Below are 23,383 nucleotides of genomic sequence, written 5' to 3' on the forward strand. Positions count from 1 at the left end.
ACTCACCAGTGCTAGAGCTGCTAGGGGAGAAGCACATACAGCTGTAATGGGAATCTTCTTGCTCCCTCTTTCCCAATTGTTTGATTGCTTCTCGCCCTGTGCTTTGGTTGATTTGCTTGTGGTCTGTGCCTTACTTTGTCATATGTATAGTTTGATCCCTTATGTTGCGTAGGGTCTTATTTATGAAAGCGGGTCTGTGTACCCCCAGCCAGCCAAAGCTGGCTTGGCAGTTCCTACAAGTGGTAATGGCTTGTATGCCACCAGTTACGTGTTTTCCTCCACCGCTGTAGAGGCAAATTGAACTATGCAGATGACAGCTTTGTGGTGGGACTTGTGCATCTTTATGTGAGAGGAAGTGGAGAAGGGTCCAAGGACTTCATCCCATCTTACATCCATACCCCTAGCAAGTTAAAGAATGAATTGGGGCCTGTCCTGTGTCTTGCTCATTATAATTCTGTGGTTATTTCAAAGGAAGCAGATGACACAGCCTTGCTCTCAAGATGTTCATGGACAATCTGGTTGGGAGAGTTAAGACTGACAAATATAAAGCAGTTGAACAAGACAACTTAATAGATAACTTTTTACTGAGTGTACGTGTCCTGAGTATTTATGTCCTGTGTACATGTGAGAGAAAAAAAGAAGTATGAAACCCAGTCTCTTCCCCCCAGGGAATTCATAGTTTGTCTGAGTAGACCACACATACACATGTCAGTGAAGGCCCTCAACAGACTGGGACTAACTTTTTGGTGGAGTGAAAAGGACCAGAGAACCTTGGAGAAGGAAGATCTGGGAGACTTGATCCTGGTCCTTACTGTGCCACTGACCAACTACTTGATATTGGGTCTTAGTTGCCTCATTTGTAAAATAAGGATCAAAATCCTTCCTATGCTGATGTTGGGGTTGGTTATTAGGCTCATGAGATTACAGATGCAAAGCAGCTTGTAAACTGTAGAACCCACCTAAGAGCTCTATGGAATTAGGGTGGTGATGGCCTGCGTTTTTTTCTTCCATCTTCAGTACGTGGAAATGTGGGCTCTGCCCCATGGATCACTTGTGACTTTTCTGGTGGTGCTTCTCCACGAATGACCAGGCACTGTAAGGGATCCCCTGTCTTTGGAGCTGTGTTGGCCTGTAACAGAAGCTGCCCTCTCCCAGACCAGCCATATCTACAAAAGGCTTCAGGGATTTCTGGATGTCTTTTATTGAACGTTTGTGAAGGGGTGGATTAGCTGATGCTTTCAAGATACCAGACAATATTATTCATACTGTAGGGATGAGAATCAGATCAGAACTATTTTATCTTCTTGGTATTTCTAGAGGATTGGCATTGAGGTACAGAGTCCTGGAAGCCAACCAGCAAGTTAGTGTGCTAACTTCTTAGGAGAGCATCTGCTACTAACCATGGGAAGCTAGTGGTGGCGTGGGAAGTATCATTGGTGGATATAGGGGTTATGCCTGAAGAAGCATTCTGGCTTAGGGTCTCCTGCCCCTGGGTCTGGAATAAAGCTTTGGGAGCTAGGGAAATATATGAGGACAGAAAATGTGCACTTGTGTAATGTCTCAGACATGCCTGGGGGTGGGGGAACCACAGGCCATCCAAAGGCTTTTGCATGAAAGACTCTCAGGGTTTCTCCTACACAGCACCCCAGCGGGGGAGGTTCATTCAGGACCTGCTGACATCAGTAGCTTCCATGAGCTTTTTCTGTTTCCAGATCCTTGTCCTCCACCATCTTTATAAATCCCCCTTTTCCCTCTTTCTTCTGTCTCAAGGCAAGAGCCTCTAGGAATTTTTCTGGTAGGGGCTGATGTCTACCTCTCGGTTTGCAGCTGTTTCTGATCTGCCTGGTCTCCTTTCCAGGCCTTCTGTCTTTGGTTCAGTGGATATTTATTTGCCTCTCACTGCATTTACAGTGTAGGTGTCAGGTTCTGCGGCAGTACAAGAAAATATGTGACATGTTTCCTCAAAGGGTCATAGATTTAGACTTCATAGGCCAGCTAGCCTAACCCTCTCATTTTATAGATGAGGAAGCCCAGGGATGGTAAGTGACTTGTCCAAGATCACCCAATTAGGCAGTGCAGATCCAGGATTTGAACTCAGGTGCTCTGACTTTAAATACAGAATTCTTTTCACTGAACTGTCCTGCTTTCTGAGGAGTTTAGAATCTTTGGGTTGGAGAGGCAAGACATGAACTGAAGACAGTTCTTAAAGAACACTACACGACTATGTAGCATCAAGTGATGAGCTGTTTAATGGAGGAATTACTATAGGCAGTCAGGAATGATGGGAATGGTCAGTGTTGTCTGGATTTCATCCCCTTCCTTTATTCAGCACTGTCTCCTCTTTGCCCCAGGTGAGGATCTTTCCCACTCCCACAAAGATCTCGGGACAGTCTGATATTCCCAAGGGAAATACCCCCAGCTCTGTCACAGAGATAGCCTTGGAGAGTGAACTGTGGGGCAGGGGACATCAGGGACTTGGAAGTGCTGGAAAGAGGAGGATAGCCCTTTTTCCCCTCCTGAAGGTGGGTTGAATTGAGGAGGCAGTCTTCAGTTGCCTATGTGCTACTCACTTGGAGAATTGTTTCTTTTTTCCTTTTTAAAATACTGTTTGATTAGTACCTCTTGTGTTTCTATCACCTTCATTTCCAAATTTATCCCTCCCCTCTGCCCCTACTTAGTGAGCCATCCCTCACAGAAAAGATGAAAAAAGAATGAGGAAAAAAAAGTTGGGTCAAATTAACCAATCATCAGCTGAGTCTGAGAGTCTGTGCAATATTCCACATCCATAGCCCCCCACCTCTTCGGGGAGGGGGTGGGAGGACAGCTTCTTAATTCCCTTCCAGGGACAAGTTTGGTCGTGACAGTTAAATAGTGCTGACTTTATTTTCCCTCCTCTTTGCATTGTTGTAGTTACATGTATATTATTTTCTTAGTCCTGTTTATTTCACTCTTCAATTCATATATCTTCCCACATTTCTTCAAATTCATCATTGGTTGTTTCTTATGGTAATCTAATGGATAATCTGTTACATTCATGCCCAATGGGCATCTATTTTTTTTTTATCTAGTTTTTTCCTCCTAAAAAAGTACAGAGATGAATGTTTTGGTGTATATGAGTCTTTTCTGTCTTTGACTTCCTTGGGATATGTGGCTAGTAGCGAGATCTTTGGGTTAAAGCATATGGATGTTTTAGTCACTTTCTTAGCACAGTTCCAAATCTCTTTTCAGAATGATTGGGCCAATTAACAGCTCCACCAATAGTGTATTATAGTGTGTCTGTCTTTCTGCAGCTCCTTCTTCATATTTTGACATCATACCAATTTTCTGGGTGTGAAAAGATGAAACCTCAGAATTATTTTGGTTATACTTTTTTTATTCTTAGTAATTTAGAGCAGTCCTTTTTGTGGTTATTAATAATTTTTAATTCTTTTGAGAACTCTGTTTATATTCTTTGACCATTTATCCATTGAGGAATGGTTGTCTTAAATATTTATGTTAATCCACCGCTTATCTTGAATACCCAGTTGCTTATCATAGACATTTGATGTTAAGATTTTTCCCCACTTCATGCTTTCCCTCACTGTATTGATTTTATTTGTCTAAAATTTTTTTCAATTTCATGTAATCACAAGCATCTGTTTTATCTTTTGTGGTTGCCTCTGTCTCTTATTGGTTAAGAATTCTCTAAGGGGTTATTTCTGAATGAAATCTTAGGGAGGAAAGGTGCCATCATATTCATATATTGCCTGCCTTTGCCAGAATCCTAATCCACAGCTGCACAAATAGGAGCTGGCTCCCTAGTTCCCCTTCCTTCCCATGGCTAATTGGTGGTGCTGTGGGCCCTGCCCAAGAGGTGAAAAGTACTTCCCTTTTAAGTCAGGGTGCTGTCCAGGCTGCACTGCATGTTGGGATTTGTAGTCCTTATATATTTGGACTCTTTTCCTAAGGAGGTACTTGATCTATTTTTCTTGCCTCCTAGGTCTAAGATTTATATCTTATCAGTGATCAGTTTTCTTCCAATCCGATGCTCTTAGGGCAAAATGACCTGCATTGTGGCCCCAATAAGTGGCTGTTTCTTTCTTCCTTGGACTGAGAGAGTATCAGGTCACTGACTGAGTCAGAAAGCCCTTCTCTGACAATTCCTAATCTTTCTCCTCTCCTGGGATATGGAGGGTAAGAGGAGGAGTCTCCATCTCCACCCCCACCTCTCCAAACTCTGTTTCCTCCCCTCTTTGCTTGTCCTCCTGTTCACTTGGCAGCCGACTGCACGAGCCTTGGCTGTCAGCCCGATCCGGTCTCTGCTGTGCCTTCAGAGAACAGAGACAAAACAAAATAAATTGGTTTCCTGGCCGGGAGCAGCCGGGCGCGCTTCGGGTGAGGGAGGGAACGAGCTCAGTGGTGCGGCTCTTTACCTCCCCCTACCCCAAGGGCTCTGGCTGTCAGCAGCCACATCCTGTCGGCTACTTTTTTGTATTTTGTATTTTGCAAAATCAATGATGATAGCAAATAGAATGTGGAGGTGAGAAGGTGGGTGGAAGTTGCATTAGAATTTGATCAGGGGTATGAGAGTCCCAACTCTGACCTTAGGCAGTCCCTGTTTTCTTGGCTGTCCCCCTTTTTTCCCCCTTTGAGCCCTACTGTCTGATCCCCTTGCCCACTGGGGGGTTGGGGGGAGCTGCGTGGTGGTGCGGCATGGCCGCACTGGGAGGAAACAGGTTGGGGGCTGCCTGGGTCTGCTTCCTCCCACGATGACTATTCCATATGTCCATGCTAATGAATGACAGTGTGCTGAGTGCACCTCACAGTGCTGCCTGCTCCTTCCAGCACTGCCTCCCTCCCACTGTACCTCCCACCTCCTGTGGCCACACAGCTGACCGAAGGATAGAGGGGGCGTCAGAGCTCAGCTTTCAGGAGCTAAGCAGTCAGGAGTTAGAGAGTGGTCCTTCCAGAATGTGGTGTTTCCAGATGAGCCACCCACCCATCTCTGGGGGCTGTGTGTATGTCTTCGATACTCTGAGCTGACTCTTTACTGGAGCTCTGGGCAGTTCTTCCTGGGAGTTTTGGAGGGGAGAGGATGCAGGGAGAAGCAATTAGAGAGGTTGAGATAGTCAGTGAGGTCAAACCCAGTGGTTTGGGGGTCCAAAGTTGTGATTTGAACCGCAGCGTTATCCATGTGACCGCTGGTCATGATATAGCGCCTCCCAGCTTCTTTCCTTATTTTTAAATTGATCTGTGTTGATCTAGATAACCTTTAAAATTCCTTTAAATTCTAAATCTCGTTATCTACCCAGACGTCTCTTACATGAGTGAGTGGAAGACACATGGTTCCTGAATCTCATTTTAGTTGGGGGAGAGAGAGAGAGAGAGAGAGAGAGAGAGAGAGAGAGAGAGAGAGAGAGAGAGAGAGAGAGAGAGTGTGTGTGTGTGTGTGTGTGTGTGTGTGTGTACGTGTGTGTACATGTGTGTCTGTGTGTGTGTGTGTCTGTGTGTGTGTGTGAGAGAGAGATCTTTGCCCACAAGGAACTTTGAATCTGATTGGAGAGACAATAGATGGATGTGCCATTTTTGACTTATCTCATAGAAGGAGGGATCTCAAAACACATCTAACTCACTCTCTAATTCATAGGTGAAGGAATTCTGAGTCCTAGAGAGAAGTAATTTGCCACTTATAGGAAGAGGCAGAGCTGAGATTTGAAATCAGGTGTTTTACCTTCACGTGTAGGTATCCACTCTGCTCTGCTGCATCCTTAGAGCTGTCTAAGGTAGAATGTGTAGAGGGCCTCTCACAGAATTATTGGACCCTGATGGGCTCCTGGAAGGCAGGAGGTATAGTATTTTGTTGGATGCAAAACCGTTCTGAGTCTCCCTGGAGCTTTGGAGTAGGGCAAGAGAGTGAATAAATAATTCTTCAGTTGCCCCATCTCTCGCTTATCCTTAGGACTTCTCCTCTGACATGTCCCAGTGACAAAAGAGTTGCTTCCTTGCCAAGGATGAACTTCTGTCTTAAGTGTTTGGGGGATGGTAAGGAGGGTGTTACCCTATACAGAGTGCCTAGTTTGGGGCTAGGAGGGAAGAGAACTTTTGCAGTCTGAGAAGGATGGTCTAAACAGTCTGCCCAGATCAGCAGCACTTTCTTTGCCAACTTTTGGGGCCAGAATGGAAAGTTTCCTTTTGCCCAGTGTGTATGTGTATTCAAGTATGTGGACTTACTCTCTCTCTTTTCAGAGGTATGAGTCCCCCATTCAGTGTGGATGTCTACCTTGTGTGTGATATATGGGGGACACAGCCTCTGTATGGGCCTGGCATATTTAATTGGGACAGATACTTTGTACATGTATGTTAGGATGCATTTCCCAGTCTGAGGAGTGGTAGGGATGGGTAAGGTATGTGTATCAGAATCAGTTCAGAAGAGATAGGTTAGCTTCACAGACCCCTTTTTTCCTGCTGCATCCCTGGCATTGAGCCTCTCTCTCTGCCAAAATCCCCTCCTATAGCAGTTGAGCCAGCCAGCCAAGCTGGCTTTTTCCCCACTAGACCGGGCTGGCACAATTTTATGGAAAAACAGATTGGCCTTGGGATGGCTGCTGGCACTGAGGGAGGGGAGCGGCCACACTACTATTCCAGGCCCCTTAGCTTCTCCTTCTAACCTATCTCCCCCTCCCTTCCCCCTACTCTGTAACCTTCCAGCTCTGTCTGTGGGGTCCTAAAGGATGAGAGGTGGGGTGTGGTGATGGGGCCCCAAAGTAAAAGGAAGCCATTAGCAGGGAGGTGTTGCTGGCTCTCTGGCTGGCCCGCAGCATACCCAGAGCCCTGGCAGTGGGGCTGGGGAAGGCTGGGGTGGCGTGTGTGTTATTCTGGAAGAAATGACATCAGTAGGAACTCATCTCCTTCCCCTCACTAGGGGGGGAGGGAAATAGAGGGGACCCACTGCCTCTCTGAGTTGAAGAATGGAAACTGTAGCCATTATTAAACTGTGTGGGTCTCCCATCCAAAACTCTTTGCCTTTAGGAGGCTAGAGCTGACCTTTTCCTCAGTTTGGAAACCTCATTACCTTCTCCTCCTCCCCCTCACCCCACCAGTAGATTTTTGGCTTTCTTAGAAGCAGATACTGTTATGACTTTAACGGTTGACTCTCTAATAATGAGGCTGCATGAACAGTGAAAATGTGGGCACCTCTATTCTCCCCCTCCCCCTGCATTACCATTGTTTTCATTCTAGAATAGGTAAGACCAAGAGGGAGTTTGGTATTTGGTAATCATTCTTTTGATTATAGACGAGGGGGCTGGAATGCCCCTCTTGATGATCTGTCTGTACCCTGGTTTTAGAACTGCCATCTGATCCTTATCTCTTGCTCCGCTTTTCTATCTCCTGGTCGTTTTGCCTAAAAACCAATGAAGGCTGGGGTTTTCGGGTAGCAGTGACCAGCTGTTCACCTCCCTGTCTCTTTATGTCCACTTCACACTTCTCCCCACAAAGCTGTAGCGTTTTTCACAGACATGATCTCATCCAGCTGGCCAGACCCCCAGGGAGGTGGGCTAGGGGAGAAGAGGAAGGAAGGAAAGGCAGCTGCATTAGCAATAAGGATTATTCTTTTACTTTTCAAGATGGGGGAAACTGAGGCACAGAGTGTCCTGTCCTTCCCCTGCTTCTCCCTTCTCGCCCTCCTTGCAAGCTCTTGGACTGTGCGTTACCATCTCTCTACTATCCCAGACTTTGTTGTTGCTGTTTCTGCTTCTTAATACTTCTCTACAAAGCCTTATTTTTCTCGGAAGTGCTTTTGGGGCCACCAAAGTTCTGTGAACTTTAACAGAAAGTGTGGCCAGACTAGGGGGAAAGAAGGTGTCTGTGTAGAGTAGAGAGACCCCAGTTTCCAATACCCACTGTATGAAGCGATGATATTGAGGATAGAGTTCTTTCTGTGCTGAGATACCCACCTTTTTCTCCTGTGGAAAAAAACATGGACTGATGGCCCCGGGATCACTGAGACTGGTTTGGTGGGAGAAGAGCGTGCTGCCTGGCCTGAACTTGGCCTGAGGCTGAGCTCTTTGGAAGGAATGGGGGCCTATGGCTCTGGACATGCTCCCCAACTTCCCCCACCCCCAAAACTCCACTGTAACTCGAGATCCCACAGGGATGAAACCCAGGCCTATATGTGTGTCCAGGAACTACGATCCCCTCTGCTCTCTAGCCAAACACCGTTAATGGCTTCTCCCGGCTACCGAACCAGCAGCTGCCTACGGTGTTGGCGGCCTCCTCCTGCTCCTGAAGCCCCCCCATTCGCCCAGCCCCCAGTTGCACTCAGAATAGTCTCTGCTGTTCTGGCAGGGGGAGCTCTCACTGCTCAGGTTTCCTGAGTTCCAGGGCCCCTCCCCATTCTGTTTGTGATCAACCCTGAAGCGCTTTTGACTCCTGTTTGCATCTTGAAAATCACTCACATCCTATCCTTATAACAGCTTCCCACCCCTAAACATTCATACCTTGTCACCAGGGGTAAAAGAGTTGGGATCTTCCCCACAGGCCAGGACAGCACTTAAAGTGAGGAGACCAAGTCCTTGATAAACTCCCTTCCCCTTTGCTTTAGCCTTTTTTCTTTCTTTTTCATTAGGAAAGTGAAATTTCCTTTGGCCCAGGCTAGTTGAACTGTACCATTTCTAAAGTTCTTCCCAAATGCCTCATCATAGAGGTGACCTTGGGTTCTTGGAGGTTCTCTGCCAGTTGTGGCAGGTCCTGCTACATGGAGAGACATCAGGTATGGCCCCAGCATGGAACGCTATCTCTTGTTTTAGAATTAGCCTAAATGTGGGAAGACTCCCCACCAGATGGAGAGGTTGTGATTGGAATCAATGAAGAGATCACTCTAATAAAAAACATCACACAGCTTTTGAAGACATTTGATGTGTGAAGGCACTAGATTTGATGGGAATTGACTGCTTTTACTCTCCTCATATGGGAATTAGGCTCTTCTAGGAGCATTCTCCTACCAAATGGGAATATGAGTGAGTGTACATGTGGATAGACGAGAGAACCCTAGTGGTTTTCAATCCATTCATTGCTGTTCCTTAGATAAGACACTCCATTTTGCTTCTGGGCCCTTTCTCTGGCTGTCTCCATACCTGGAACACTCGCCCTCTTCACCTTCTGGCTTCCTTTCCTTCAAGTTCCAGATAAAATCCCACCTGCTGCAAGAAGCCTCTCCCAGCTCTTCTTAAACCTAGTGCCTGCCTTTTAATTATTTCCAATTTATCCTAAAGATAGCTTGTTTGTACCTAGTTGTTTGCATGTTGTCTCCCCGATTACGTTGTGAGCGCCTTGAGAGCAAGGTGTCTTTTCCTCTTTTTGTATCCCCACATGGCCTTGCATGTAATGTAGTAGGAGCTTAATAAATGTTTTTTGACTGACTCACACTGGAGAATTAATGGGGATCAATAACCCTAAGGATTAGTGGGGATCCAAAGATGATGAGCATTTTAAATTGCTTAGAGTAATCAAAGTTGGCAAGTATTTTTTATTCTCATCTCTACTAAAAGAGGCTAAAGGTTTCTCCCAGCAGGTAACATTTCTGCTCAGCATGGTTGGGGTCTTCTTTTACTCAGCCAGGCCCTGTTGATATAGAAGAACTGTCTGCCTCTCTTAAAGGCAGCAGTGATAAATCAAGAGAGTGGGCGTGAGTGCTCACAGTTGCCCAGGTCCTTGTATGCTGGACTCTTGGGGAGAGGGGCGGGATGCAGGTGCATATGTATGTTTTCTTTTGGGGGGGGGGTGAAGGACAACTCTGCCTTGTCTGTTGGACCAGCCAGCCACCTGTCATTCTGTGTGCTGTTGAGGGTTGCTTTGTATTTTAAAGCTGTTTCCTTTCATCCGGTTCTTCCTTTGCTTCCAGCCAGGGAGAGAGAAGTTTCTCAGGGAAGAGAAAATGGGACATATGATTAAAGCCAACGGTGCCTTGTTGGGGGTGGGAGGTGGGGAGAGCATTTGGATATTATAGTGGAATTCATAGGTAAAGCAAGGAATTTTCTGATTTCTGAATGGTTGATTAAAAAGACACCCTCCCCTCCACCCCAGTCTTTTGAGATGCAGAGGAGAGCAGTAGATTTCCCGCTGAGGTTGGACCATGGGTTGCTAATAGCATAGGTTGGATTGTGGACAGCAAAGAAACTTTGCTTTGACCAGTTGGCATATTTGAAGGGCTGTTTGCTGCTTGGGGAATGCTGGAGTAAGGGTCACCTTATTTCCTGAATGCAATTCTGCCTCTGAGCTCTTTAAAGCATCCAAACTCTCTGCATACCTTTTGTCATCTGTAGTTTCCAACCTCAGGGGACAGGCAAAGAGCAGTGTACCCCAGGTCTGCAGGGCCAGGCGCTGAGTAAGCACGTAATAAGTGCTTATTGCCTGCCCACCTGCCTGTCAGTCATAGCTTTCAGGGAATCTTGAATTGAGTGAGTAGAAGGAGATCGAGCCTTAGTGTTTCCAGAAAGGGGAGAATGGATGTTCATAAAATCCACTGTTTATGAGGAATACTCTGAGAGAGCCCAGGAAAGCCAGAAGAGTCAGATCTTTGTCTTTGTAGGAGCTGAGCTGTTCTGGAGGAGAGAAGGCATTTGTAGTTGGTAGAACCAGATGCCAAAATGTCAGGAATCTTGGAAAGGGAAAGTTGCTTTGTGGACAGCAGAGCAATATGGAAAGATAGGGGGAGGGGAACAATGTTGGGGGAAGGGAGGGTACATTGGTCATTTCTTTGCAGGGAGGAGCTGACTGAAGAAAACAGGGATCTCAGGGGTGTGAGGGCTAGCCATCTTGAAGGGCAGGGGTCTGTGGATCTGGCCTAATCTCACCTGTATCAGCTATAAAGCATACCTCTTCAGTGAAAGCCAAGTTCTTAGGGCTACATCACTGTTGGAGGGAGGATTGAGAGGGCAGAGGGACTTACCACATTTCACTGGGAGAAAGTTGCAATTCTTATGAGTTCAAGAAGGAATGTCTTGGAAGAAAGATAAAGGTTCCTGGGGAGTACCCCAAATACCCTGTTGTGTCTGGTGAGAGGAGAGAGAGGCATAGGGTGAGATAGGGGTGTGTGCAGGTGGTGCAGATGTGGAAAAGACATTTCTCCTTTTTGGAAAGTTCCTAGTTTCTCATGGACTTCCCCTAGAAGAAGATGTCTTTCTAGTTTTTCCCCATCCATCTCCATCTCCTTTACCTTTACCCCTTGCTTGATGGTAAGAAACTGCCCTGCTTTTTACATGATTGGAACTAGTTATTGGGGGATGAGAGGGAAATCAGATAGTCAGATGGAAGATGGATAATCCTGAAGTAATTTCTCTTTTTTTGGAAGGTGTTTTTGTACTTACCTTTGGATTAGGGCATGTCTGATGTTCTGGGAAACTCTCAGCACTTCAGAACAAATCATGAAACTGTACTATGAAGAATTAACTGGGGGCGGGGGGGGGGGATAGAAGGTTTTCCAGCTTTTCTATCCTGCTTCTTGTAGGATCTCTTCTGAGACTTCAGAGGATTAGCCCATCCCCATCCCCCACCCCCACCCTGGTTTGTTTCATTTAGGGGTCAGGATGGATGGTAAAGTAGATTTAGAGTTGGAAGGGACTTCAGAGGTCAAGGCTGATCCTCTCATTTTGCAGGTGAGGAAACTTTGCCCAAAGAGGTTGTGACATTCTGCTAAAGTATCTGAAGCAAGATGTGGAACCTAGTTTTTCTTAATTCCAAGATCTTTGGTTTAAAAAGAGTCTCAGACTTCAAGCTATTTTGCATAATACGCTCCAAGTAAATGTTTTTGGAATTGTTGACTAAGAATTTTATCACTTATTTTAACTAATTATATTAGTACTGATTTGAAAAGCAAGATTATAGGTAGTTCAGCATTGACTAATCATGGAGACTTGGGTCTTCAGCCTCATTCTTTGACCAGATAGAAGGCTCCTCAAGAAGCCCCTCTAACCTTTTAAGAAATATTTATTTCAAAACCTGGGGTCACTTAGAACAGGTGAGTGGTCTGAAGTGCAGGGGGTCAGGATTCAGCCAGCCAGTGGGTGGGAAGAGCTTGCTTCTCATCCTTATCCTCTAGCCAGGCTAGCTCAATGTGAATGATTGGTCCTCCTCCCCTTGGCCTCCCCTACCTCCCCCTCCAACGGGGGAGGGGAGGAGGGCTTGCCTTGTGCTGTTTGTCAGAGATAAAAAATCGAGGAGGAGGAATGGAAAGACAGGAGGCACAGGAAGGCAGTTTGGTCGTTTAGAGACAGAGGCACAGAATTAACGTGCAGTGGGGGAGTTGGGAATGAACACTGCCGGCATTGTAATCGGAGAGGGGGCAAGGGAAAAGAGAGAGACCGAGAGAGGGCGGCTGACCCTGTGCTCCCCCGGGACAGGTGGGGAGAGGCGGAACGAGGAGAGAGTGAAGGATTCCAGAGGTGGACTGGCTTCCTCTTTGGGCAGACAGACACAGGGAGGCGGGCAGTGGGCCAGCTCTGTACCTGCACTTCCAATCTGTAGCCCTGACAGCTGCAGCCACTTTGAGGAGGGGTGGGGGTGGGAGGGAAGGAGGAAAGGGGGGGGGTAGAGGGGGCTGGGGTGGGGGGGAGATGCTTCAGGAGAGATTGGAAAAATCATAGCCGACATATCAACCGTAACTGGCCCTTACTCAGCCCTGCTTAGAGGAATGGGTTCAGAAAACAAAGGAGAGTTGTGAGCTCCCTTGACCATTTTGGCAGAACTTCTAGCCTGCCCTCATCTTCAGGAGTGACAGGCCTGATCCTCTAGGCTCTTCACCTTGGAGGTTGACACTAAATTTCTTCAGAGTCCTACTTTCTCTTGTTCCTGAGGTGAAACCTGCCCTTTGCATTGTTTATTCCTCTGGCCAAGGTCAAGAAGAGTCAATGCCCCAGCTGCCAGACTTGGCTAGGAGGGAAGGCTGAGGGGCAAGGGTGGGGGAGGGGAGAGTTGGTCCCTGGAGAGGAGCAGTGGGGGTTGAGGTTAGGAGTGAGGGAGTGGGCTCACAGCAGCTAAATCAGAGAGAGCAGCGGCCCTCCAGCTCTTGCCCGATCAGGGTCACATGTGTTTCCTGGCAGCATTGCAGGTGCTGAGCAGCAGCAGAGGGAGGGAGGGAGCAAGGACCTTGTGATGAATCATGTGGCGCAGGCAGCAGCTCATTCCCTAGGCCTGGGGACAGGGAGTTGATAGCTGAGGGCCCCAAGTGGAGTGTTTCCAGTCCAGCCTGGGCTCTCAAAAACAGGGACTGGTGAGATGGGAATGGGGTAGGGAGTTAGGAGGCCAATCACTAACCCTCATTTCAGGGTCCTTACCTTTCTCAGTAAATCCTAGGTTTCTGTACAGTGGCATCTATCTTAACTGAGCCTCATCTTGCCTGTCTATATTCTCATTTTCACTTCTCAGTCTGGAGGGAATTAGCATTAACAGAGGATTCCTGCCATCTGAGGATCATTCTCTCCAGAAGGTGGGGAAGGATGTCTTCACTGTCAGCAGAGTCAGACTAAAGGGAGGCCAAGTAGGGTTTCTTGTTCAGACAGCTGTCCTGTATGTGCAGGATACAGGAGACAGGAGCAAGCACCTGTCACCAAGTCCCCAACTCATTCTTCTTTTCACTGGTCATTGGGTGGCCCCAGTCACCTTGTGAATATTCACTGAGAATTGATTGTGTGTAGAGGAGCTGAGACTCAAGTAATGTTCATCTTCTTTAGGCTCCCTTCTCTGTGAGCCCCTCTCTCCCTACCTCCTTTCTTTTGAAGGGTCTGGTTTGTGTTCTCGAAGCAGTGGAGGGTGACGGAGTTCTTCTCCCTCCCTCTCTGCTTACCTCCCCCCTTTCCCTCCTGCTGGCTGGCGGGCCAGGATCCCGGCTGCTACTGATGGCGCTCTCTGGGAGCAGCTGGGAACCTTGCCCGGGCTCTAAGCCCTGCCAAACTGTGGAAGGAATAACAGGCTCATAGCTGCTGAGTTCTTTGGCTGGGCTGCCATGCCCTGAGGAGCCATGATAGGGGGGTTGGGAGAGACTGTTTCTCTCCCAGCAGCCATTATCAACCCTCCCCCACCTCAGGGGTCTTTTTGCTTGGATGAGCGTGTGGGAGTTGATGATATTTTGATGTGAGGGGTACCAGTATCATGGCAGTTTTCCCTCTGCTCTTCTGGGCTGAGTGAGAAAGAGGCCTCCTGAGACTTTGGGAGTTTCGGGGAGAAGAATGGCCCTCTCACAGGTGAAAGGGGTACATCCAGGGGCACATCCACGGGGGCAAGATTTGTCCAGCCCTGGAGTGGTGCTTTTTCATTGTCTTAGCTCTAATGCTAAAAGAGAATTGAGAGATCATCTTCTTTGTTTTCTAGAAGAGGTTACTGAGGACCAGAGAGTTGGAGTGACTTGCCCAAGGTCAAATGACTGATAAGTAACACAATTGGAATTCAAAGCCAGGGCCTTTCATGCTCAATCCAGCACTCTCTTTGCTTCCAGAATCTTCCTCCATAGTCACCAGAACATCAGTCTGTCTCCTGTCATTGTAGTAGGAGAGGTTGAGCATGGACCCCACCTTCTCTCTTTTTAACCTGTCCCAACACAAGTAGAACTGAAGGCAGCAGGAGAGCAGTTTGGCCTCACGTAGACCTTGGGGCTTGTTGGACTAGTGTGGATAGGTTGCAGTAAGCCAGCTCTTACCCCCATTTCCTGGTTTTTTCTACTTTTCTTTCCCTCTAGCTTGTAAGATTTTTTAAGGTAGGCCTTCAAGTACAGTCTGTGAATGTGAAGCTGGGTTTTTCCTTTGGCCAGCTAACTGGCCCATATTAGAACTGAACCCCCTGACCCAAATAAGTGAAAAGTACTATAATGGAAAAAAGTACTTATTAAGCTCTTATTATGTGCCAAGGACTATACTATACTAACTAATGTTAGGAATGTGGATACAAAGGCAAAGATGGTTCCTATCCTCTAGAACGTTACATTTCTAACGAGGGAAACAATTCTCATTGAGGAGTTGTGGCCTGTAGTGGTTCTGGAATATTACCGGGATGGTGAGTTGGGGTCACAAGGAGTAGAGTAACACAACCCATCCAGGAAGAGTGGCAAAGTTGGCGCTCAGATGAACCAGAATAAAATACTGGTTCTTGAAGAGGGAAGCAAAGGTCTTCATTGATCTGGGCTCTAGGTAAGGCAGGCCTTGGCTTTCAGATCTGGACTCAAATCCTGGGTCCAAGCAAAACACATGGAATTCTTCTTCATCAGAGGTGTCAGACTTGGGGCATGTGGGTTGCATGCTAGCTACAAAACTACCTGGGTGTGGCCAGAACCAGATTAAGATGTAATTGGGAGATGTTTAACAAAATAAAAATACAACATAGATAATGTTAATTTGTGGTTTTCTGAGTCAATCTGTGTCAGCAGGGATCAGTTTCTATTTGAGTTTGACACTTTTGCCCTCCATTACTGCCTTTCATACTCTGAAGAAAACAGTTATGTCCTTGTGTAAGTTTAGGTTAAACTTTTCCCCACTTCCTTCCTGGAGTGTCTTCACCATTCTGGTTATTTTTCTTTAGCTGTAATCTAGCTTTGCCATTTCTTCTGTTAAATGTGGTTCCTGGAACAAAGTAGAGTATTTCAGATATGGTGTGACCAGTATATGGACATGTCAGTAAGCCTCTGGGACTCAGGGTCCTCAAAATCAAGGTTAACTTACTTCTGAAGTCCTTTCCAATTCCAGTGTCTTCTGATCTCTAGGCTGCTGTGACCTGTCTCTAGGGACTGGAGTGGGGTGAAGACTTATTTTTTTCTTGGGATGACATAGGTGTCTATTGGCTAGACTCATAGAACATTAGAGCTGAAAGAGACCTGGATCTTCTGACTCCCAGTGTTATTTCCACTAACCCACAGTCTCTAGCATTGAAGACATAGGCCTTTCCACCCCACCGAAGAAAGGTATCTTTCTTTATGGTCCTACAGAGGGAGAGGATGGAATGGAGAAGTAAGAAACCAAAACTAGAGCGAGGAGATGCCTGGGTACGGTAGGTCTGGACTCCTTCCTCCTGGGTCTTCAGTGGTGCTTTTGGAGGTATTGTTTGTCTGCCATCATGAATAGATATTGGCCGATGTGATTTTGCTAAGAAGCCGCTTGTTTAAAAATCTCAATTAATTCACAAGCTAGTTCACATAGCACTTTAAGGTTTACAAAACACATTCCATATAGTAACTTACATAATCATCACAACAACCCCAGGAAGTAGGTGCTATCAATAACCTTACTTCATAAATGAGGAAATTGTCCAGCATCTGCCCAAGGTCATACAGTAGGGAGTGTCTGAAGACGGGTTTGAACTCAGGTCCTCTAGATCCCACGTCCAGTGCTCTATCTATCTAGCATGGCTCCTGATGTCAGAATCCTAGGCTCCCTGCCCTAGAGTGTACCTGCTCAAAGGAAAAGGGTGAAGGTCCAAGAGAGATCCTAGGAAAGGTGCCAGCCATGGGAAGAAGTGGGCTACTGTGTCATCGAATAAGTCATTTCCTTGCCATTTCTCTTATTAGGAAGCAGAAGAATGATGGGAAAACTGTAAAATGACAGCTTCCACCCCTCCAGTGTGTGGGGGATGCCTCATATGTGCACAGGCTCAGAAGAGTTGGGCTCTAAGCATCTAAGAGAGATGATTAAGAGATGAAGGTTGATAGCCACCTGTGTGCCCTCAGCAAGTCTCTTACCTCTCCCTAAGCCTTCGTTTTCTCTCATCTGTAAAATGGGGGGAAGGAGTGGGGTTGGACTGGAAGTGGGCTGTGAGGTCCTTTCCAGCTCTAGAGCTATGATCCTATGATCAGAAATGTAATGTGGAGAGAGCACAGGTCATATCCAGATTAAGAAAAATGTTGACGTTGATCCCTAAGCTCTGTCATTCAGGGATACTAGGGGTTCTTGGTTTCTCCTTCAAAATAGTCTGCTCTCAGGACAGTTTTTAAGTTAAAATCTTCTGGCCCCTCCTTTGCTGTGCCCCTTTTAGTTTCTTTCTTAATCTTTCACTTTTAAGTTGCTCAGATAGAGCACACAGTAGAGACCCCCAGGAAAGGAGAAATGGCCACTAGAACCAGTACCCAGGTTTGGAGAATGTTGGTCTAAAGAGAGTGTGCTGGCCTGGCAGATTTCATCCAGGGTCTGAGAAAGAAACCCTTTATATGTAGGGGTTCCCTCTCCTAGCCGAGGCACACAGCAGCAGCGGGCTCTGAGCTTGCTTGGCTGTCATTCCTGAACCTGTCTTTGGAGAACTGAAGCTGAGGAGATGTTTGTCCCATTGGCTGTGCCCATCCTTCTCTGCTCCCCCTCACCCCTCAGCCAGCTGGGGGCTCATTCAGGATTAAGGAGAGGAAATCTGGAGGTGGGTTTCTCTCCGAATTGAACCTGCCATTATGATTTTTTTTATCCTGTTATATTTCTATCAGTTGGATGCAGCCCCCTTTCTAGCCCTTAATGGCTTTGGCTTTGAGAATTTCCTCCAAAATTACATTCTTGGCTTCCTGCTTCCACAGGTCTCTGGAGCGTGCTGCTGTGCCGAGGAGCCAGGGGAGACAGACCTCATTAGAACATGCTCCCATCGAGAGAGAGAGAGAGAGAGAGAGAGAGAGAGAGAGGAGAGAGAGAGAGAAGAGAGAGAGAGAGAGAGTCTATCTGGGGTGGGTGGATGTGTGCGTGTGTATCTGTCTGGGGTGAGAGAGTGGATATGTGTGTATATGTATATGTGCACAAGTATATCTCTGTGTGTGTACCTGGGGTGGGTGGGTGGATGTAGAGGGTGTCTAGCATTATCTTGCATCCCTGCGTGTGTATATTTGACAACCAGGTTTGGGGTGGAGAATAATTAGTAGAAAAAGCACAGAATTTGGAGCCAGGTTACCTGATTGAACTGTTACTTACTCTGAGACTGTGTGTCCTTGGGCAAGTCCCTTCACTTGTCTTCGTTTTCCTTACATGTAAAATAAAATGGTCTCTGTGGTGGGTCTCTTTGATACAATGATCAGAGGCTAGATTTGGGGTTAGGAAGCCCTGTGTTCAGATTTTGCCTTTGTCACTGACTGTGTGATCTAGGCAAGTCACTCACCTCAGTATTTTCATCAGAATCGAAATGATAATAATACCTGTGATATCTCCCTACCTCCCAAGGTTGTTAGGCTCAAATGAGATAATGTGTGTGTGTAAAGCACTTTGCAGACTTTCAAGTGCTGTGTAAGTCTGAGTTACAATGATGGATTATCTTATGAACCTGAAGCTGATAGATGCGTTCATTGAAATCCTGGTAATGGGAGTTGAGGGCCTGATTTTCACATTCCTTGTGGCTCTGCCAATATATCCATCGCTTAAGACATTCTACTCATCTCAGTCTTGGGCTGAAACACAGCTTTCCAGATACCATGCTTAAAGGACCAGTCAGCACTAAGCCGAAGAACTTTTTTCCACTCCCCATTTGACTTCTCCTGATCATATCTTCTGTCCAGGCTTCCGAAGGTCTTTTCTGCCAGCCTAAAGGAAGAGTGAGGTCCGCAGTGACGAGGTTATAAGGGGTGCTCTTGAACTCCTGTGGTTAGGCCCTCTGAGGTTAGGCCTTCCCGTCAATGACTCAGCCTTTGCAACTGGTCCAGGGGGTGAGGTGTCTGGACAGTCTTGATCCATCCTCCCAACCCCCCCAACTCCTTGAGGAATGAACTTGGGTGTGTCTGAGAAGGAATAAGGGGGTGGTACTGTAGTTCTTGCCTCAAGGGGTCTGGAAACCCTAAGCCTACTCACAGCCTCTATAGGTAAAACGATCATCGGTCCCCTCAGACTTACTGGGCTCTCATTCTCAGTTCAGAAGTGTAAGATCTCTTTACCTTCCCCATTTTTACCAGGTACTTTACCCTCCCCCACCAGCTCAACCTTTCTTCTTGCAAGTGCTTAGTGCAGCTCTTACTACTAAACTATAATTGTCACCTGCAAGATTTTAATGGCTGGCCAGCTGTGCAGAATTGAGGGGGGAGGGAAGCCAGCTTTAAATCACCACTGGACTGGTGCATTCGTGCAGTGGGGCTGAGTCTTAGGAAAAGAGATAAATGAGATTTCTCTTTAGGAGACATGTGTTATGTGACAAAAGCTCCACCTCCCCCACTCCTCCCACACCTAACCCGTGTGCCCAGTGGCTTCTTGAAAGCAAATTGTTGTTCTGTGGTCTTTACTGTCCTTTATAGGAGTTAAAAGAATTGTCTGGCTCCCTTAGCCAGCGCTGACTTCCAGTCCAAAACTAGGCTACAGTTTATAGTACTGTAGCCATGGCATGGGGGCCCAGAGTTGGGGTGGGTGATGAATAATAGGTCATAGCCTTTTAGAGCTCACCCTAGTATCTACAAAGTAGATAGGTATTGACCATGCTTTGAAAAATTTCTCAGGGGATGTTTTACAAAGAGATTTTTATTTAGATATGGATTGTACTCTGTGGCCTCTCTGGTCTCCTCCCAGCTCTGAAAAGAATATTGCCCATCCTTGAAGTCAACTAGGTCTGCATTCAGAGCCTGGGAGGTCAGTAGTAAGGAGGGTCAGAAGATCCTGAGGTCATAGTTGTGGAACTGGAAGGGACCTTATAGGTTAACTCCCTCATTTTACAGATGAGGAAACTGAGGCCCATGGAGATTAAAGGACTTTCCAAAACTCAAAAAGGTAATAAGTGATAGAAGAGGGATTCAATCCCAAATTCTCTTGCTCTAAGCCCAGCCCTCTTTCCATGAGGCCATATAGATATATATTTGACTTCCTAGGGAATGATGGTGAACGTAATAAAAAAAAAAGGCCTAGGTTAAAAAAATATCAAGTGCATAAGTTCCTTTGGTGTTTGAAGGTCTTTATAACTTAGTCCTTCCTCTTCCATTGCAGTCTTCTTATACCTTTCTCTCCTGCATATTGTCTTCCATCCAGTGACCCTGGCCTCCTGGTTGTTCCACAAGCAAGATACTCCATCTCTTATCTCTGAACATTCTCTCTGGCTGTCCACCATGCCTGTCCCTTTTCATATCTGCCTTCTGGCTTCCTCCTAGTCCCAGCTAAGGTCCTTCCTATAGGAAGCCTTTCCCAACCTCTCTTAATTCTGGTGCCTTCCCTCTCCTAATTATTTCCTGTTTATCTCATATGTAGCTTGTTTGTGCATATTTGTTTGCTTGTTGTCTCCCCCATTAGATTGTGATGTGAGCTCCTTGAGGGCATGGGCTGTCTTTTGCCTCTTTTTGAATCCCCAGTGCTTAGCACAGTGCCTGGTACATAGTGGATATTTAATAAGTGCCTACTGACAGACCAGGAGAGATAGGGCTAGACAGTGTTCATGTGAAAAAGCCTTCGGATTCTATTGAGCTGATCTGAAAACCAGGAATACCTGGGTTCAAGTGCTGCCTTTGTTACTGGATGACTCTCTTGGACAGGTTACTTGCCTTTTAGTAATGTAGAGAGCTCTGTAAGATTCTGAGTTGCAGAGAAGTTGCCTACCTGCTTTGGAAGAGGGAGTTTTCTCATCTGAGAGTTCCCCATGCCAGTGAAATCACATGTCCAGTCTGTATGCTGAGAGTACATTAAATTTTGCAAAATACTCTAAATGTGTGATCTCACTTGAGACTCACAGTAGCTCTTTGAAGTGAATTCTGTGGTTGTTATACCAATTTTGCAGATTAGGAAACCGAAGTGACTTGTCCAGTTTTTAAGTGTTGGAGGTTGGATTTGAACCTAGCATAATTGCATGTAAAAGGGCACCGAATTTGGAGTCGTTGCACCTGAGTTCAGATATTAGTTCTCAGTATGGGTGAACTTGACAAAGCCATTTAACCTGGCCCTCAGTTTCCTCGTTTGTATAAGGGGGGTGTTGGACTATATGACCTCCACAAGCCAAGCCCTTCCATTTCTTTTTATGATTCTGAGTTTCCTGGTTTTTAGTCCCAGTGTGCTGTCAGCTCTGACACAGTGCCTCCCTTCAGTGTCCATTTAAGGAGGTAGCAGTCCCTCTGTCCTCTGCCTTGGATCAGTCACAGCTGGAATATTGGTTCATTTGGTTCAGTTCTGAGATCACTTTCCACTTTTGGAATGGTATTGACATGTCCCTCGGAAGGAGGGTCATCAGAATGGTGAGAGGAAACTTGGGGTATTTAGCTTGGAGAAGAGAATACTTAGGGGCGTGACAATTATTGTGGAGAATGGGTTAAACTTACTCTGCTTGACCCCAAAGGGCAGGACTAGGAGAAATGGGTGGAAATTATAGGGAGGCCAATTACAGCTCCATAGAAATACAAACTTCCTAACCATTAGGGCTGTCTAGCTCAAAAGTAGATTGAGCAGTCTCAGAAAGCAGGGAGTTCCTCCAAGATGGTTTGGTAGAAAGGCTGCTTCCCACTCCCCTACTGATGTGGGCCCAGCGCCTCACTGCTATTTGCTAGCTGTGGGAGCTCTCTTAAGTCACTTCACTTCTGGATTAAAAGATGCCTGATGTGTCACTAAGGTCCTTTCTAGCCCTGATGTTTTGTGCTCATTCAAGTGATGACCACGTGTCCAAGATATCAGAGAAGGGCTTCCTGATTGGGTATGGCTGGAATAAATGACCTAAGGCCCCTTCCACCTCTTCAGGATTGCCTCTTGTGACTTGGGCTTCCAGTGTTAACCTCGTGGCTGTGAGGAATGGGTGTGCAGAAATGAATGGGGGGGGTGGAGTGGGCAATGAATCGAGCACCACAGAGGGGCCATCTCAAATTGCTGCAGAGCTATAGCCCTGCTAATGTAGATCAGAGCCATGACAGGGCTGGGCCCCACCCTGGGCCACTGCCTGCTGAGACCAAGTGACCAGGAATGTTAGGGGCAGCCCTGAGCTAAGCCCACTGAGGACCCTTCCATCTTGGTGAAGGCTGTATTTGCAGTGTTGATAGGTTTAGAGAAGCCCCTTGTGGGCCTGGACTCCTTTTCCTCACTGTGCTTCTCTTTGTGAAAGCATGTCTGGGGGATGTTAGGGCTGGGCTTGAATCCCCCCTCAAGCACTTCTTAGCTGTGGGATCATGGTCAAGGGACTTAACTTCTCAAAGCCTCAGTTTCCTCATCTGTAAAGTAGGGATAACAACTTTAGCATACACTTCACCAAGGTGGTTGTGAGATTAAGCACTTTTCAATCTGTGGCCTTTTGACTGAATCCAAACTTCAGGTGTTACTTTTATTGTGAGAGTTCCCACTTGATTGTATGTACCTCTCTTCCGTGTCCCTCTCTTAGGGCTTGCTTGCCCAGATCATACTGCAGGCTTGACCTGTATGATTACCTATCCCTCCCCTGACAGGGTATGAAGCCTCTCTGCTTCTGGACCTAAAGGGTTGGGCTGCAGGCAGGAACTTTTTCAAACCCCCATTTCTCCATATTTTAAAAGTCTGAAAACCTCAACTGTACATTAGGCCAGGCTGCTTCTGCAGAAGAGGGGAGGGTGGACTGCCATTTCAGTATTCTGAATGGAAACCCTGCTTGGCAGCTGCCTGGGCGCTCTCTCTCTCTCTCTCGCTCTCTCTCCTCTTCAGGACCTGGGGCCTGCAGTGTTCATCACCCAACAAGAAAACCTCTTCCTCTTATGCTTATTCTACAAATAGGTCACCAGGGCTAGGACTGTAGAAGGACCTCTACTCGGAGGCCTGGATGAAGTGTTAGCATCCCTCTGGTCCTTCCCTTTCCCTCTGGGTGTGGTCAGAAAGGGGAATAAGTAGTATTACTTTTCCACCTTTTCATCTTACCTTCCACATCCCCTGCAGGCCCAACTCTGTGGGAAAAGAATATTTCTCAGGGCAAGGAAGCTTCCTAGTACCTCTTTGGGGGTTGGAATAGGGCAGAGCAAAGGTTTACCAGGCTAACCTCATCAAGGGAATTTCCTCAAAACTAGCCACCACTTCACATTTACTAGGGGTTGTTTTCCTTTGGGAGGTAGTCCAGAGTTTTTAGCTTTATCAGACTTCCTGGCATGCCCCTACCAACCTGCCACTCAATCTGGCCATGCTCTCTGAGGCTCTTGTTCTCTGTTTCTGTCATTTTCTCCATCCCTTGTTTGATATCTCTCCTTTCTCACACTACCCTTTCTTGGTCTTATTCTGTTTGTCTTTTTTTTAGCCTTCTTTGTTTCTCCTTTCTGTGTCTCTTCCTGTTTCTATCCCTTCCTGCAGCAGCCTTCCTTATCCTGCTTTCCACTCCCCTTACCTGCATGTGTTCCTGGTCTGTTTCCTCAAGTTCCCTTTCTTTCAATAGGATGCCTTTTGTTACCTGAGCAGGGCCAAACCTTACCTGGTGGCCTGGGAAGTGTGTGCTTCTCGTGGTGGTTGTTGGTTCAGGTAGCTGGCCTGGGGCACAGGCACTATTAGTATAAACAGAACCCTGAGAA

The 23,383-nt window shown here is 46.7% G+C and overlaps 1 protein-coding gene across 1 annotated transcript in view; it reads left to right on the forward strand.

Annotated features, from left to right (window-relative positions):
• BOP1 (BOP1 ribosomal biogenesis factor) overlaps positions 1–23,383 on the forward strand; it is a 71,455-nt gene that overhangs the window by 31,031 nt on the left and 17,041 nt on the right.

This window comes from Phascolarctos cinereus, unplaced genomic scaffold (genome assembly GCF_003287225.1).
Source record: "Phascolarctos cinereus isolate Bilbo 61053 unplaced genomic scaffold, phaCin_HiC Scaffold_4;HRSCAF=312, whole genome shotgun sequence".
Lineage (NCBI taxonomy): Eukaryota > Metazoa > Chordata > Mammalia > Diprotodontia > Phascolarctidae > Phascolarctos > Phascolarctos cinereus.